This window comes from Emydura macquarii, unplaced genomic scaffold (genome assembly GCF_026122565.2).
Source record: "Emydura macquarii macquarii isolate MOO-44397 ecotype Brisbane River unplaced genomic scaffold, CSIRO-AGI_Emac_v2 contig_3080, whole genome shotgun sequence".
Classification (NCBI taxonomy): Eukaryota; Metazoa; Chordata; order Testudines; family Chelidae; genus Emydura; species Emydura macquarii.
The window spans coordinates 3,747,279-3,765,867 of NW_027133217.1; the positions used below are offsets into that span (position 1 = coordinate 3,747,279).

The following is an 18,589-nucleotide window of genomic DNA, read 5'->3' on the forward strand; positions in this document are numbered from 1 at the left end:
ATCATACCTCACCAATCTACTATAATTCTTTGAGAGGGTCAACAAGCATGTAAAGAAGGGTGATCCAGTGGATATAGTGTACTTAGATTTTTAGAAAGCCTTACAAGGTGAATCACCAAAGGCTCTTAAGCAAAGTAAGCAGTCATGGGATAAGAGAGAAGGTCCTCTCATGGACCAGTAACTGGTTAAAAGATAGGAAACAAAGAGTAAGAATGAATGGTCAGTTTTCAGAATGGAGAGAGATAAATAGTGGTGTCTCCCAGGGGTCTGTACTGGACCAGTACTTACTGGTTCAACACATTCATAAATAATCTGGAAAAAGGGATAAACAGTGAGATGGCAAAATTTGCAGATGATACAAAGCTACTCAAGATAGTTAAGCCCAAAGCAGACTGAAGAGTTACAAAGGAATTTCACAAAACTGGAAGACTGGGCAACAAAATGGCAGATGAAATTCAATGGCAATAAATGCAAAGTAATGCACATTGGAAAATGTAATCCCAACTATACATATAAAATGATAGGATCTAAATTAGCTGTTACCACTCAAGAAAGAGATCTTGGAGTCATTGTGAACAGCTACTTAAAGTGCAGTGGCAGTCAAAAAAACTAACAGATTATTGGGAATAATTAAGAAAGGGATAGATAATAAAAGAGAAAATATCATATTGCCTCTTTATAAATCCATGGTACGCCCACATGTTGAATACTGCGCACAGATCTGGTCTCCCATCTCAAAAAAGATGTACTGGAATTGGAAAAGGTACAGAAAAGGGCAACTAAAATTATTAGGGGTATGGAAAAGTTTCCATATGAGGAGAGAAAAGTTCCAGAGGGGTAGCCATGTTAGTCTGTATACAGCAAAAATAACGAGAGTTCTGTAGCACCTTAAAGACTAACAAATTTCTGCGGGCATGAAATTTGTTAGTCTTTAAGGTGCTACAGGACTCTCATTGTTTTTGCCATATGAGGAGAGATGAATAAAACTGGGACTTTTCAGCTTGGAAAAGAGACGACTAAGGGGGGACATGATAGAGGTCTATAAAATCATGAGTGATGTGAAGAAAGTGAATAAGAAAGTGTTATTTACTCCTTCTCATAAACACAAAAACTAGGGGTCACCAAATGAAATTAATAGGCAGCAGGTTCAAAATGAACTAAAGAAGTATTTTGTCACACAACACACAGTCAACCTGTGGAACTCCTTGCCAGAGGATGTTGTGAAGGCCAAGACTACAATGGGGTTCAAAAAAGAACTAGATAAGTTCGTGGAGGATAGGTCCATCAATGGCTATTAGCCAAGATAGGCAGGGATTGCTGTTTGCCAGAGGCTGGGAATGGCTGACGGGGTGGATCACTTGATGATTACCTGTTCTATTCATTCCTCTGAAGCACCTGGCATTGGCCACTGTCAGAAGACAGGATACTGGAATAGATGGACCAGTACGGCCGTTCTTATGTTCTTTTCCCTCCTTAGTCAAAGTTTTTATCTGAAGTAGACACTTGTAAAACTCTGAACTAAGCAAAAGTTGACGTAGATTCAAAGACTAACACAGTCAAAAGTTGGGTTTTTTTTTAAAATCTACCCCTATGCTTATATAAAAGTTCCTCAGTCCTAACTGTCTCAAGCAACAGATTAAAATCTGACTGTTCAAACTTCGTCATATATATTAGTTCCTTGATACTATAGCGATGAGCGCAGTGAAAATGCATATCTTTTCATCTAATTTCTCTCTCTCTCTCTCTCTCTGTACATAAAACAAATTAGAATTTTAGACTTGGGGTTCTGACAGCAAGGTCTTCCTCAAGGACCTTAATTGTTGTGTCAGCATCCACAGCAGGATCAGGAGAATGCTGGAAAAAGCATTTGCAAATATTTGTTACAAAAAAAAAAAAAATACAGGGACCAGATCTGCAGCTGGTATAATTGGCAGAGCTCCATTGACGTTAATGGAGCTATGCTGATTCATACATCGGAGGAATTGGCCCCAAGAATTCATTTGGGAAGGATGTGCTACCCCCTTTTCTGAGTTTTCCACAGCAAGTCATTTTTTGGTGGAGGGTTCGCACTGGAAGTACTTGGCAGCCCACTTGGAAATCTCTTTTTTCCTTCTCCCATTTGTAAAAGTTTCAGTCACCCAAGCTGGGAGTAAAAACAATACCAAGTGACACCGGTGGCCAATCACACACTGCGAAGAGCCAGCAGTCCAAGGGAATAGATCAGACTGCATGGCGAGATGCACCTTGGGTGGAATAATTCCAAAGGAGCAATACCGTAATGAAAATCACAGCCCGTTTGAGGGCAATTTACGAACTGAAAAAGGAGCTGAATTTGTTAGGGGCCAGGTTTACAAAGGTAAGAACTGGGTGCTGGTTTCTGAAAAATCAGATCAGTTCACTTAAGGGGTAACAGAGTCAAGGGCTCTTGAAAATCTGCCCACTTATATATGCACCTAATGGGAGACACTGGAAGCAATTTTGAACATCTGACCTTGAACATATTATTCACTCGTTCAGCTCTCCTCAAATGAAGATGTGGTCGGTCTAATAGACAGACAGACGGGCTGTCTGATGATCTATTCCCTGGTTTTCAGTCTTTTTGAAAACCACCTCAGAAAGCATTTTCTAAAAGTAAATTTGGTGGCTTGCAGAATTATACAGCACAGTTGCCATGTCATTAAAATACCCCTTTCCCTCCATGACTCACCCCAGCCCTGATACATTGGATTCACTGAAGGAGATTTGCACAAGGGAATTTTTCTTTCTGTGCTCCTCTTTTTAGGGCAGGACAGTGCCCCATCTAGTGGTCTTTGCCGGGAGTTTGGGTTAAATCAGTCTAGAAAGCCTTCGCCCTGGCACTCTTGCTGCACTGCAGGAATAGCGCACATCTACCTGGGAAGCTCAGGGACGGCTCCTTTGCTCCCCTTTGTCTGGATAGCTGGGTCATTTTACTTCCTCCATACTGCTCCCCAGGACCGTGAGCCCCTTCCTGACTCACTCTGCTGTGCCCCCTTGCTCAGTCCTGCTACTAACCTCCCTAACCACCACCCCCAGCTTGTAAGATACACCATCCTAGTTGGTGGGTGTCATTTGTGGCTCCATTTGGACCACAGCAATAACTCTGGGAAATGTTCGTGTTTCCCCCCCACCAGGCTCCACAAAGCACTTAAGTGTATGCTTCATTTTAAGCGTATGTTTAGGGCCGTCTCAATTCAGCACAGCTCATAAGCATGTGCTTAAGTGTTGAATAGGGAGGGATTCAAACAGGTACTTAAAGTTAAGCACAAACTTGATTACGACGTATAAGTACCTTCGGGGGGGGATCCCATTTCCTAAATCCCTTCTTCAGGTGGAGAAAGGCATAACAAGAACCTGTGGCTGGAAACTGAAGCCAGATAAATTCAGGTTTGAACCTAGGCACAGATATTTAACACAGCACCCTGTGAGGCAGTCCTCTTTCACCGTATTCCTTTTGCAAGATGCTTGGATCAGGACTGAGCATGGTAAGATAGGACCTGGGATTTCCATGGGAGGTCCTTCCACACTGAAGAGGACAGCTGCCCTCTGGCTCTAATTCACACAAAGGATAGGCGGACCTCAGACTCCTGGCAAGCTGCAGGGCAAAGTCTAGGCTGTAGTGAAACGGGCTAGCTGCCAGTTTTCAAGACGTGTCATGAAGCTAATACAGGACTTAAGATCTGGAGTATTGTGTCGCCGAAGTGTTCCAAAAAGAATGCTTCAGTGTTTCCAAGGATACAATATCCAGGAAGGAAGTGGATTATTCACTCGGATTGTCTGGGAGCAGTGAAATGAGGAGAAGAAATGCCTAAGCATGGAAAGAATCCAGGTTAACCCTAGGAAAAATACCTATGGGCTTTCGTTGCTAAGGTACCGGAAGAGATGACTAAAAGAGCTGGGGTTCAAAAAATGTGGAAAGGACACAGGGAAATGTTCTGCAAGATGCAGGAAGCCTGACTGTCTGGATAACCCAATAAGTCATTTCTGGCAATTACAATCTCTGGACTCGATGAAAAAGCCAGATTCTGGCCTTAATGTACCTATGGGTGCACCTCCCATCAGGCCAGAGGCGCCCTGGGGGCACATGTCTAAGATGACGATTTGGTACTTAAAGCATGTTTAAATTTCTCTCATTTCCCCCATAAAGTCACTTGATAGAACTGGGGGGAGATGCCAGACTGATGGCCTTGAGGCCTGGAGAAGATGTACAGAACTGAAGGTAGCAGTGTAATTTTCATCCCTGATGCCCTGCCAAAGTGTCTCAACTCTGACCTGCCCAGATTCTCTCTTGGGATGAGGGTAGTCTAGGATCAGTCAGGATGGAAGGGGAGACAATTAAAGCTAGCTGTGGGTGTGCTCGTTACACTAATATTATGAGGGGCTCAGATGCTACATTAATAGGGCTCACATACACACCAATAACCATCTAAAGCTTCTGCTTTACTTTTCTTTACGTCACCTCCCTGTGCCTCAGTTTCCCCATCTGTCAGTGGGGGTAACAATGCTCAACTCCATTGGAAAGTGCTCTGAGATCTACTGCTGAGAAGTGCTATATAAAAATTAGTATTATTAATAAAAAGCCTGAAGGAAAAGGTACTATTTTCTATTAATTTCTATAGATTTTGTAGGTGAGGGTTAGAGTGACCAGCTAGGAAATGGTATTTCCTACTGTAGTAAGTGGCATGAGCTCTGATCTCCGACACCTGCACAGAGCATGGGGAAGCCAGAGGATTAAGAAGATAGAGACATGTCTGCCAGGAACTGAATAGAGGTTCATCATCTCATTGAACAGTGGTCAATGAACACCCTTCGGCTGGAGACAAATTTCAATTACTACCAACATGAGCTAAGTTTGCACCAGTGACCTAGAGATGAATTAAATGCTTTGTAACTCTATAACCTGTCTCCCTGAGCAATACACTCCTTTATTCAGTGCTCTGTTTAGCAGCGATCATGTATCACAAGGAAAGAAGCACATACCTGTTCTGTACACAACAGTACTGCACTATTCCTACTTTAAATGTAAGTCGCGAGGGTCTGATCAATGCTCGTAGAACTCAATCGATCAGGTCCCTAATACATGATGGACAGTCACATTCCTTCTTTCATCAGGTAATGAAACTTCCTTTAAGAAAAGGAATCCTTTAATTGGGATGAAACCAATAGGATTCTACAGAAATCTAATAGGGTCTATAGAATCAGCTCTTAGCATCTACAGAATTGAATAAAGAATGAAAAATATAATAAGGAATGAGATTCCGTCTATAGATTTGGTGAGCCATCCTAAAGAATCCTATTGTAGGGGTAGATTTTTCTTTGAATCTTATGAAATGGGTTTTTAAAAAGGAGTCTGTGGGATCAAGTGGGCAGAACACTGGACTGGGACTCAGGAGATCTGGGGTCTACTCCTGGCTCTGCCATTAGCCTGCTGGGTGACTTGGGCAAGTCACTTCATTGCCCTCTGCCTCAGTTTCCCCATCTGTCAATGGGGATGACGATGCTTAACTCCACTACAAAGTGCTTTGAGATCTACTGATGTAAAGTGCTATATAAAAACTAGTATTATTAATAAAAAATACTCTTACGGAAAATGTATTATCTTCTATTAAATTCTATGGGTCTTTTCCATAAAGCTTAGAGGAACCAGCTAAGGAAGTGTTATCTTCAACTGTAATAAGTGGCAGGAACTCTGGTCTCTGGACTCTTTACAGATGACAATTTCTGAAGTGCATCCCTTAATGCTTAAAAATGCAAAGCTTAAGCCGAGTCCCACAAGGAACAAATGTCATGGATTGAAGAAGAAGAAAAAAAAGCGTTGTAGCTTTAGGGAATGCCACGGTTACTGCTTCATAAACCTCGGCATCTTCAGGCTGAGTTTTTCCACCATCTCCCATTAGCCAGGATAGCACCGGACACTGGCGGGTAGCGTAGGCTTATTTTATGATGCACATGTTCTTATACGTGCAGGCTAATTAACTTAGCTCCCAAGCCACAGAGGGCGCAGATTCCAAGGGCCTGTTTTTCAGAGGTACTCAGCGTTCAGAGTTCCCATGGCGTTGTGACTGCATGACACATCTCAGGATCAGACCCTAAATACATTCATTGGTCCTGATCTTGCATTGGATACATGTAGATCGCCCCCAGTGCCTGGACAGAGTCCCAGTGAAGTCAGTGAGTGAGCTCTTAGGTGGTGTAACTCAGCGTCACTCCACTGGAGTAAATGGAGTTACACCAATTCATACATCAGCTGCGGACCTGGCCCACTGGGGGCTCAGAGTGGGAGAAAGGGTCCCACTCATGAATCCAGCTCCAGGATCTGGGCCTGATTCTGAGCTCCCTGGGGGTTTTGCATCAGCACAGCTCAGTTCAACTGAGTTTCCTCTGCCACGACCTCACGCGAGGGAGAGGACGAGTGTGTGAGCGATCACGCTCGCCGGGGCGCTTCGTCTCCCTCCCCAACACACATTGGTTGTAAAGCGCAGAACTTTTAAAAACGTCTCGCCAGGAATGAAACTCGCGGGGGTGTCTGGGTGGGCTTTGTGCGGCGGAGAAATGTCAGCTCACGTGGCCTGAGTTGTCTTGCCATTTCCACAGCAGAGCCTCTTTAAATAAAGATGCTACCCTGCCCAAACCTTTCAGCACAGCTTGCAGTGGGGAAGAACTCTGCTGTAATGATCTGAGCTTCCCCAGCGCCAATCACAGCTCTAAACACGGACACCCTTGGGAAAAACGGTCAGTCCTCAGCAGTGGAAGGCTGGAGCCATAACTGCACCGTGACACAGCTAGAGGGGTGAGGCCAAGGGGGGCAAGGAGCCAGAGGTGAGGCACACAGCTTCTGCATGGTGGATCCGCAAGGTCTGCACAGAACCTGGGCAGGGATCCCCAGAGTTTAAAAGCGGAACCTGCAGCTTCGCCCATGGTGTGGGAGAGAGGAAGGGGGCAATGGAAGGATTCAAAGGCCGCTCCAGGAGGGGCACCTTACACAGCTGACACAAGTGGATTTTTCCCTGCATCTCATCCACTTCCCCAGCCCCGCCACTGTCTGTGCCGCCGAAATCCCCTCTCCCACCGAGCTCTGTCCCGGCCACCCGCTGCCCGGGGATACAGGCCCCCGCTCTGGCAACACTCCCAGCAGAAAGGGGGTGTGCAGATGGCTGGCTGGACGAGGCCCATCACTGCGTCTGGAAGATGTTGCACAGCACACACGGACTTGAGCCAGCTCCATGCCTGGGGTAAATCAGCATCCCACCACGGAAGCCAAAGGAGCAACATCAATTTACGCCAGCTGTGCATCTGGCCCGTTGTCTTTAAGGCCACATCGGAAGGGTCTGTCCATCACTTTCGAACACGGCAGTGGCCAATCCGGGGGCTGCTTCTTTCAAGTCACCCCTGCCCAGCTGCACTTTGTTATCTCACAGGCTCCACAAGAAACAGCTCTTTGCACAGGAAGAGGTGGGATCACTCACAGCAACCACCACATGAATCGTGTTATTCAAAGAGGAAAACAAGCTGCTTCCTTAAGCAACGTGTGCTTCCACAAGTACAGCGAGAGGCCTGAGAGAAGAACGGAGATGAAAGCTTGCTATTAACCAGAGACAAAGAGCTACTTTCCCTGCCAGGGACAATTACAGGCCCCGGTGCAGCAAAACACTTACGGACACACTTAACTTGTATAATAAATAATAATACCTAGCTCTGTTTGCCCATAGATCTCAAAGTGCTTTAAAAAGGAGATGTGTATCATTAACCCCATTTTACAGATAGGGAAACGGAGGCACAGAACGACAAGTGGACTTGCCCAGGGTCACCCAGCAGGCCAGTGGCAGAACTGGGAACAGAGCCCAGATTGTCTGAATCCCAGGCCAGTGCTCTGTCCACCCAGTCACCTGGACTGAAGAGTCAAGCAGATGTTTAAGTGCTTTGCTGCCTAGCGACGGGCTGCTGAAATGGAGGAGGCAGAGCACGCCAGTGACTCAGGACATTCGGACTCCAGGACAGCAGAAAGCTTCTCTCGGGCCACATCTTCACGGGGACACTCAGGAAAGAGACGGCGATTCCAGGAAAGGCGTGAAGTCAATGTGCACTGGACTGCGGGTGGACGATCTCGTTCAAGAGACAGGTGGCCTTCGCTCACTGTAACTTAATTTTAACTCTCCCCCCTCCAATCTCAGTGCTCAGGGAAGCCCCGGCGGAGCTGGGCTCTATAACAAGCAGGGGGCACTGAGCCCCCGTGGGAGCTCCTCAGATTCCCCTCCCATCCATCCCAGCAGTGCTAAAAGCCAGTTCTCTCCCCCTCTCCCAGCAATGCGGGTCGCTCTGCTTCTCAGACTGCAGCATTTCAAACCCAGCAAGCTGTTACCAGCTAACAGAAAAAGACCTTTAAAAGCTAAGTGCTTCCAGACGCAACTTTGTCATTTCTAGGTGCAGAAATCGGATGTTACAAAGCTGCTGGGGCTTCCTCCTGGGACCATTCATTCTACTAACTGGCAATTCTGCGGGGAGAGGGAGCTTTCTGGCTGCCCCTCCTCCTGCCTGGCAATAGTCCACAATGGACCTTGCACAGGGAGAAACTGATCCATGCTCCCTACCACTCCTGCTGCTTCTTTGTCCTTTGAAATCAGTGAAGTCACAATCTGCAGAGGTGTTTGAAGTCACTGGGGGTTGTGACTTCTAGCAGGGAACAAGTACCAGGGCCAGGACCTGATCCAAAGCCCCTTGAGGTCAATAGGAGTCTTTCCATTGGGTTCAGGGAACACCAGATCAGACCCCAAGCCCTGGAGGGTAATGGGAACTGGGGGCACTCAGGACTTGCACCTGGAGGAGCCACTAAGCAGCAAAGAAATGGGCCACATGTCTCATGCTCTGGACATTGTGGAGTCGATTATACCAGGGCAAAGTGCGTATAAAATGCTACCAAATTGGAACGGTTGCATTTTGCATGTGCTTTTGCACTGGTGTAATTGACAGCACAAGTTGTCGGGCCATGGAGAACCAGCCCCCCGTTCCCATGCAGATGTCCCGAGGGAGAGAGAAAGGGAAGTAAAATAAAGACAGAAGATAGGAGATGTGTGAGCAGAGCTGGCTCAAGGGGGATAATTTCCAAAGCTCCTGTAAAGGAATCAGCAGCACTTTCAAGCTAAAAGCAGATTAGGAAAAGAAAATCAACATACTGAGAATTCTTGGACTCAGCACTCTGCAAAATCGTCTCATTCTTCTTGGCTTTGGTATTTTCACTCCCAGCAGGGAAAGAATCACACACTTTCCACGGCTAATTCCCACTCTCTACCTACTTCATGGACTCCGCTGGCCAGGGAATTCAGACAGGAACAGCCAGCAAAGGCAGATCTTCCAGCTGTTTCTTCTCCTCCCCTCCTGCCTCTTCAAATCACTCTCTCTTCCCGCTGCAGGAGCCTGGAGACTGTAACACGGAGCTTGGCTGGGGAAAGCTTCCTGAGAGAGATCTCTCTCCAATGCGAGCAGGGCTTGTGAAGTTTGACTCATGACTGAGTAAACACCAAGCAGACATGCTCCAGATTCCCTTGCATGGGGACACAAAGGATTCTCTTTTCCTTTGCCAACTCCCCCAAAGAGTCATATTCTGCTCTGAAATTCACCCAGAAAAATGACAGTGTGATGACCCCATGGCAGCCTCGGTCCCTCCATACCTCTGAAAAAATCACACCACTTATCTAGATGTTGAACAAAGGACGTAGGGCCAAGATTTTTTTTTTTTAAAGTTAGGCTCCTAAATGCATATTCATGCATCTAAATAAAGGCCCTGATCTTCCAAAGTCCTCAGCACACAGCAGCTCCCATGAGAGTTGTGCAGGATCCAGATTCATTTGTGGAGGAATTTCACTATTTTGAAATGTCTTCCATTCTGGAACGAAAACTAAAACATTCAACGTTTTCTGTGAATTACACACACACACACACACACACACACACACGCACGCACGCACATGCACGCACACGCACGCACGCACACACAGTTGTATTTTGGGTCCAACAAAATGGTTTTTTTCTGATTTTGTTTTATACTGTATAACGTAAAATGAAAAATCCTAAATGAAAAGTCATTTAGCAAGGGAAAAATTGAAACGACCCATTCTTAAAAGGGCAAAATGGACCACAGTGCCTTGATTGAAATCCTGGCTTTCATTTCAAAATGCATTATGGTCAAGGGTGACACGTTTCTGTGCAATGTTTCATTTTCCCCGAATCGGCATTTTTCAAAGCAAAGACGTTCCACCTGAAAATTACCAGCCTGCTCTAGTTCCCCACAAGGCCCCATTCACTTTCCCATGGCTCTGTTTTGCACTGTGCAATAGTAGGGGGCTCCGGGCTCCACTGTTAGCAGAGAAGGTCTGGATATTGGAGCCAGGGTAGCCAGTATCCGGAGAGGGGGGCATGGAGCCCCCGGACTGGTGAAGAGACACAACTCCCCATTGGTTCTGCAGGGAGAACCCTGCCCTTTTCCACTGTAGCTTTCCATGGGGGAAAAAACAAACTTTTCCTCTCTGTCAGGCCCTGCCTGCGTGGCTGCCTCTTGCCATGTGGCAATCTGGCTCATCAGATTCAGGGTAACTAAGCTGGGCATTTCTGCAAGGAACAGGGCAGATCTTATCCTCTTGACATTGACAGAGAAGGATCTCGGTGCTGCATGCCTGCAGGCAGCAGTGGGGTTATCACAAATCACAGCCAGTTGTGATAAGAGAAACCCCGTCTCTTGGCTCCTAAAACATGCGTCTGTACCATCTGGGCTAAAGGAGAATCTCCATCAGCTGTCTGTAGTATTAGGGTTTATATCCTCTCTCTGAGCCAACCTCTAGGCCCACATAATCACATACGACATGATCCTGCAAATATGTCCCTGCACTTAGATCCTTACATCTGCACAGTGTCCAACTGACTTCAACAGACACCGAGCAAGCATAAAGCTCTCTCCATGTGAATCCTGTTGCAGGATCAGGGCCTTGGCCATTGCATTACAGCATCCTTGAGCTCTAGCATGTCTTTCCATCCCAGATAACATCAGACAAAGGAAGTCTGTACTGAAAAGCAGGGGTAGCGCTGCAGAGATAGTGGATTCTCCACGCCCATGCATTGTGGTGTCATAACTTCTACCAGTGAAAGGGAGGGGTAAAACACTAACTAATCGCTGTACACCCACTCTGTCCAAGTGTAAGTGACTGCACAAGTTGCAAGGTGGTGGGGAATCAGTCCCTGCGCACTCTCAACCCATCTCCCATTGGGTTTGTTTGTTTTCAACACCAGGAGGAGTCCAAGGATTTTGCAGTGCTTTTGACAGCCGCTGGATGACAAATGAGATCTGCTTCTGCCGGAAGCCAAGCCTTGAAATAGCTATAAGAACTGATTGCCTTCTTGGCTGCATTCAAAGAAAATTATCTTTAGCTTTTGAAAGCTGTTGAACAGCTGTCATGAGGAGAAAGCAGACACTACACACAACCAAATGTAGCTATGCCAGTTACACTGCTCAGTGGATGTAACTTGGAGAGACCAGGCTAATGTTTTCAAGAATTATCACTACATTTGGGGGGGCTTCAGATTCTGGGTGCCCAGCTTCAGACCCCTTAAAAAGGGGCTTGCTATTGAGAGGTACAAAGCACCCGTAGCTCTCACTGACTTCAACTGGAATTGTGGGTACCTCTCTGAAAATTAGGCCCAGCACTCACAATGAGTAGCTGCATTTTAAAATTTGGGCCTATATATATTTGCAAGAAGCATATAATGGTCTGTATCCTGTATCCTAATTTCTAGGGTACAGATCTTCATGTCACCAAAACACTCCTTTTGGCCACAGATATATTTGGCAACACAGAGCATCTCTCCTAAGGACAGTAACACACAATTCTAAAAAGAAATCAAGTGGCTTGAAAGAAATAAGCTTTTGTAACCTGATTGCATCATATTCCAGTCACATTGCAGGTGGGCTGGGGGCAGCAGGGATTAAACCTGGGCCCTTTTAACTCAGCCTCTACTGCCTGAGTGAAAAGACTCACCTGTGTTAGCCAATGCAGTAACGGGCTGTGTAATGGATGCTAATCTGTAGCATACCATTCAGACACTAGGAGGCATTGTGTGTAAAATACCTTATTTAAACAAACCTCAGTCCAACAGCCATACCTGGCAGAGCATTAAAGGATCTTCTGGCGAATGCATCTGGTGTGAATAAGCCAGCTCTGTATCTGATACAGGAACGTGACAGGCTCATCAGCTTCTATATGGCCTCACCATCACCAGAGGGGTTAAAGAAGAGAGATTTCTTATGGATCACCCGGGACTTTTTTGGGTTTGTGTACATATAACCCAGGTGCCTAAAAGGGAGAGATCTATTTGGGGGGAGGGCTGGGTAAGAGTGAGTTGTGTCTGTCTGGGTCTTTGTTGCGAGGCAGATTTTTGTACTCCACATCCAGCAGTTTTTAGAGTTGGGTGTGGTAGTTTTGGGTAGACCCCAATAGGTTCCCTGTTGCTGGGCCCAGACTAGACCCCATGAGGGCAAGCAGTCAGGGCAGCTGCTTTACCACAGGCCAGGTGTCAGGTGAACTCAACCTAAGTGAGTAGCAGAACAGAAGCCAGGCCTTGTGACTTCCAGGCCAGTGCTCTAACCACTAGAACACACTGCCTGCTGTATGTATGAGAGACAGCACATTTCTGAATGTGCATGGGTCTAGCAGACCCAAGTTTGATGGCCTTTAAGGCATAATCTTTTTTCTTCAGCATCATAAGAAAGGATGGAGGGGGGACCCCATTGTGAGACAGTCCTGGCCCTAAAGAGCTTACAACCTTGGTTAAAGACAAACTGCATGGATGAAATAGACAAATGAGTGAGCCTGGCTAAGGGAGATGTGAAGAAGAACTGATTGTTTTAAAGACTGTCCTTCTCTCTTTTGCCTCTGAACGGAGACAAAGCATGTGTGTTTAATCAGTTCCATTACTATGCCCTTAATCACAGGGCGTAATTTTAGAAATTTAAAGTAAATAAAGAAAAAGCAAGCATCCATATGCATGACCCAACACTGTGATTTAAATAGGAGGCTGGATGTACAAAGAACACAGGATCTGGTCCCATACACAACACGCTCTTCACTGCTGAGGATTTGATGCAGCAGAAACTTGTCCATTGGAACAGAGGTTTTGGGCCAGAGCACATTTTTTTCATTTCTGATTGGGAGAGAAAGCTGACAAAGCTACAAACCCCAAACCCCCCCTCCCCCCCCCAACTAGAAAGCATAAGCATTCTGGGACCAATCCCAAAGACAGAAGGAAAATTCCCTCCCTCCACTCATCTCAGTCATAGTGTTTACACACAATCTGTGTTGGATTCATGGAATTCACGTCTGTTTCTTTATTAAGCTTAGTAAGACAAAAACAGGAAAAGATATGAAACTCAAAGGGAGACACAGGGATATTTGTAAATAAGGCACATAGGACTCACTGGTCTGCCTAAGTAGTGTGAAGATAAATAAAGATCTCCAGGATTCGCTTTAGGGTTTACTTGGAGTTTGCTACCTTTCCCTGAGGAAGGACAAAGTAAATGCTAAGCATGATGACCCTAAAGGTTGGGTTCTGTGCTAATTTTAAAGTTATTACTAAATAACATTAACAGTTCTCCTTTTACACTGATGCAATCTAAAATTTACTCCATTGGAGTCAGTAGAGTTGAACTGGTGAGAGAGAAAAATCAGTTTAAAAACACACTGAGATATGTATTAAAATTAAGTTCTTAGTTGTGTCAGTGCTTGAGAAAACATACTTAATGTACTTCAATATATGCAGTTGCCCACTCCAGAGCTCCAAAATCATGACACGGACTCCCAAAAATCATGACAACAGCTTAACATTGATGGGATTATTTAAACTAAATTTTAAAACAGTTGGCTCCTTTTTGTTTGACTTTTGGGTTTTGAGCCTTTAGTGGGCCATGTTTTCAAGCTTTTCTCTGCAACCACGAAGTTTAGAAACTATTCTTTTCCAGGAAAGCTGAGATTCTCGCATGTTCACATGATTCGTGAAGCTGGGGCTTTAAGAAAAAATATCAAACAACATGAGAGTTGCCAATATTGCCTATGTGAGCCTCATTCTCCACTATTCACGTAATCATTTGCACTACGCTAAGTGAATGCGCAGTAGATGTAAAACGCCATCCAGATAGCATGGTAGCATTTTACAACCACTTTGCCCATGGTTAAACGGTTACACAGGGAGAAAGGCGGTGGAGAATCAGCACAGGGAACACAAATGGTCGTATCTACATCAGTGCTGTTTAATCCACTAGGTATGAGAGGCCAAAGTGAAATAAGAACAGCCATACTGGGTCAGACCAATGGCCCATCTAGCCCAATATCCTGTCTTCTGACAGCAGCCAATACCAGGTGCTTCAGAGGGAATGAATAGAACAGGTAATCATCAAGTGATTCATCCCGTCACCATTCCCAGCCTCTGGCAAACAGTAATCCCTGCCTATCTTGGCTAATAGCCATTGATGGACCTATCCTCCATGAACTTGTCTAGTTCTTTTTTGAACCCTGTTATAGTCTTGACCTTCACAACATCCTTTGGCAAGGAGTTCCACAGGTTGACTGTGCGTTCTGTGAAGAAATACTTCCTTTTGTTCATTTTAAACCCGCTGCCTATTAATTTCACTTGGTGACCCCTAGGTTTTGTGTTATGAGAAGGAGTAAATAACACTTCCTTATTTACTTTATCCACATCAGTCATGATTTTATAGTCCTCTATCGTATCCCCTCTTAGTCATCTCTTTTCCAAGAGGAAAATTCCCAGTTTTATTAATCTCTCCTCATATGGAAGCTTTTCCATACCCCTGATCATTTTAAGTTGCCCTGTTCTGTACCATTTCCAGTTCCAATACATCTTTTTTGAGATGGGGCGACCAGATATGCACACAGTATTCAAGATGTGGGCATACCATGGATTTATAAAGAGGCAAGATGATATTTTTTGTCTTATTATCTATCCTTTTTCTAATGATTCCCAACATTGTGTTAGCTATTTTGCCTGCTGCTGCACATTGAGTGGAAGTTTTCAGAGAACTATCCACAATGACTCCAAGATCTCCTTCTTGAGTGGTAACAGCTAATTTAGACTCCGTCATTTTATATGTATAGTTGGCTTTATGTTTTCCAATGTGCAACACTGAATTTCACCTACCATTTGGTTGCCCAGTCACCTAGTTTTGTGAGATCCCTTTTTAACCCTTCGCAGTCTGCTTTGGACATAACTATCTTGAGTAGTTTTGTATCATCTGCAAATTTTGCCACCTCACTGTTTACCCCTTTTTCCAGATAATTTATGCCTGATTGGGCCCACTTTTCTACGTGTAAAGAATGTGAAATTGGAGCTCCAGCCTTAGCAAATATAAATAGATGCATAACAACCTCTTTACCGATGATTCAGGTATTCCCCAAATGCCCTGCTGGCTCTGTCTCACCTAGTACATCGCCTTTCAAAGTGCTTTACATCTCACTGGTGCAACAGTTCTTTAAAGAACCCTGCCACCTTCCAGCACTGCAAAGAGATTCAGGCCAGAACCATTAGTAAAGAGGTTAAGTTATGCATGTATTTATATTTACTAAGGCAATTTCACCTTCTTTACACTTAGAAACAGTGGGCCCAATCAGGCAGCATTCAGACCTTACCCAGTAAAGGACTTTAGGATCTGGCCCACTGACAAGGTTGTATCTGCAGAAGTACACATAAACATCTAATTTTTGTGTACCCAAATGCAAGATTTTCTCAACCAATGCCTGAACCCTCTCATAAGAGACCTTTAGTTTTATTTTCACAGCAGCGCAAGACAAGCTAAGACCAAATTAGTACAATCATCCATAAAAATATCCCGCACATGCAATTCTACCATTGCACCACACAGACCGGTTCAGGGCCAGCCAAAACCATAATGCCAAAATAGGGATGTGCATTCATTGTGCAGGCCTAGCAACTAACGACACACACAGGCATCTAGGTCACACTTCTGTCTGCACAAACAATGCCTGCTTTTTCCCTTTTGCGGCCACAGCTTATGCTGCCATGTTTGGTCCAGGTGGAACTGGGGAAGGGAGGAGAGGAAAAGAGAATGGGTTTTTATCTGGGAGAAGGAGGATGGTCCAGTGATTAGGGAACTAATATTGGGAGACCCGGGTTCAACTCCTTCTCTGCCACAAGCTTCTTGTATGACCGTGGGCAAGTCACTTAGCCTCTCTGTGCCCCCGTTTCCCATCCGTAAAACTGGGATGATAGCACTGCCCTCTCTCACTGTTCTGTGGAGGAATACATTTAAGACTGTGAGGTGCACAGATACAATGGTAACGGGGGCCAGACAGTAACCTTAGATAGATTTCCAAAAAGCCGTTGAGCATCTGAAATTCTCTTTTCCCTTTTAAAAAAAACCCTCTAGATTGGTAGAATTATTCTGCACATTGACATTACAACAACTGTTATGACCAATAGGCTGTAACTCAGTGTTGCCACCTCATGGTCTGATTGCTGGTCTCATGAGAATTAATGTTTCTCTTAAAGCCTCAGCTCCTGGAGTCATGTGGTTACATGAGCCTCTCGGCTTCCATTTAAAAAAAATGTTTCTCACCCTCATGATTGTGGAGAAAAGTTTAAAACCGCAAACCAAGTGCACCCTGCAGGCTCAGAAACTCACGGTAAATACAAGCAGCCCAGAATAGATTATTAAACAGCCCTCATGATTTTTAAGCCAATGTCCTGATTTTGGGGGTGGGGAGGGTGACTCGTGATTCCTGAATGCTTGGGGTTGGCAATACCATATTTACATCACAGTAGCACCTGGGGTATGTCTACACTGCCACTGGCAGCGAGCATCCCAGCCAGATAGCCAGATTACACCAGCTCCGCTCAACCTAGCGCACTAAAGTGTAGAGGTTGGGGCACAGGCGGCTCGGGCTAGCCAGCCAAGCACAGACCCAGGGGGCTAGCCTGAGTTGCTGCCCAAGGGCCACGAGGCTGTGTTTAGCACACTAGCACGAGTGAGGCTAGTGCAAGTCTGTCTAGCTGGGCCGGGCGGCTCGCTGCCAGATGCAGTGTCAACTTCTAGCGCCCCAACCAGGCCAGGAGCTCATTGTGGGATGTGCGGTACAGGTGCACTTACATTCCATGACCTGATGAACTTAAAGATGTGATACAGCAGGTGAATCTCTTTCTCTCTCACTCACATGCACACACACTTTCTTTTTGCTCTGCGGCTGAACTTCAGCGAAGCTACTGAGAGCTCCAAGTTTCAAAAGGGCATTTTCACAACCCTTTACTTTTCAAAATTCCTTTCGTTTTTAAAATGGCGCCACTGATGTGAATCCTAGTCAGCTGAACAAGAGGAGTTACTAGTTTCAGGAACCTGCCCCTATGGTTTTGCAATCCAGCTTTCCTGTTTTTAAAATTGTTTCTCTCTTCCCAGCAGCTGTGGGGGAGAAAGAAAATGGAAGACGGACTGACTATACAGGGCAACGGAGCCATTCCCAGAATGTTTTGCCACAGAAAGCTGCCTGATGTGTTTGAAAGCCAAATTTGGATCCGAATCGCAAATATTCAAATAAGTTTTAGTTAAAAATTTGTAAAGCTTCTAAGTTACAATGGGAGTTAGTTACTAAGTTACTCAGGCACTTTTGAAAATCCTACCCAAGGTCTATTTCAGATCTAGATCAAGTTCTCACCTATCCTTCTTCATAATGGGCTGAACCAATACCTCGGATCCAAATTTGGGGGCATTCAAAATCCAGACTGGAGTCTCAATTCTACAGTGTCTGCTTGACTTTAACATAAAACATTGCATGGACTTTGAAGATAGGCATAAGGGAAAACAGAGGGTAAACCAAGTATCACGCTTCCTGATCTTGTCCACATCACAAGTGTTAATGCCTGGGAATCTCACAAAGTCAAAGGTTAAAGTATGAAGTACCCCCTCGCTGTGAAAAATTACATTTTACTCCAACCTGAGATGCACATGGAGCTTTATAATATTAACAGAATTATTAGGAGTGCCATACCTTTCACGGAGAGGAAAAAAATGCTGCTTCTTAGTTGCAGATCTTCACTGCATAGCAGGAAAGCTTTGAAAAAAATCACTGCTGCTGCTGGCTTCAACACTAAAAAAAACAAACAAACAAAAAAAACCAATTCATCATTCTTCGGGTTCGGAGAAGCAGCTCTCTCCACCAAGCACAATGAGGCATCATTTCAGATCCCACTCTCAAGGGTCTCATTGTTTCATCTGCAGAACTGCCAAGAATAGTACAAATTTCTCAATCAAAGGTTTTGCTCCTTGCTTCATTCACGTCTTCCTCTCAGAAAAATCATCTCATGGGCATGTGATCATGGGTGGCTACTACAACGCCACCATAACAAAAGACAGAGGCTGGGCACCAGTAAAAGAAAATCCTTCTTGCACTTATGTCAAATGACCAGCCTAGAAAATCATAAACACACAATATACGTATTGTGGAGCTAAGACAAAGGAGAAGGATATGCCATCTGGGTTTTACTCCCAGCTCTACCCTGGTTTGGTAGG

At 45.1% G+C, this 18,589-nt stretch overlaps 1 protein-coding gene across 1 annotated transcript in view; it reads right to left on the bottom strand.

Annotated features, from left to right (window-relative positions):
- GJC2 (gap junction protein gamma 2) overlaps positions 1-18,152 on the bottom strand; it is a 70,288-nt gene extending 52,136 nt beyond the window's left edge. The window contains exon 1 of the mRNA XM_067530500.1: positions 18,069-18,152. The gene's annotated coding sequence lies outside the window, so the exon portion shown is untranslated. The remainder of the gene's footprint in view (positions 1-18,068) is intronic.
- Between the last annotated feature and the right edge of the window lie 437 nt (positions 18,153-18,589).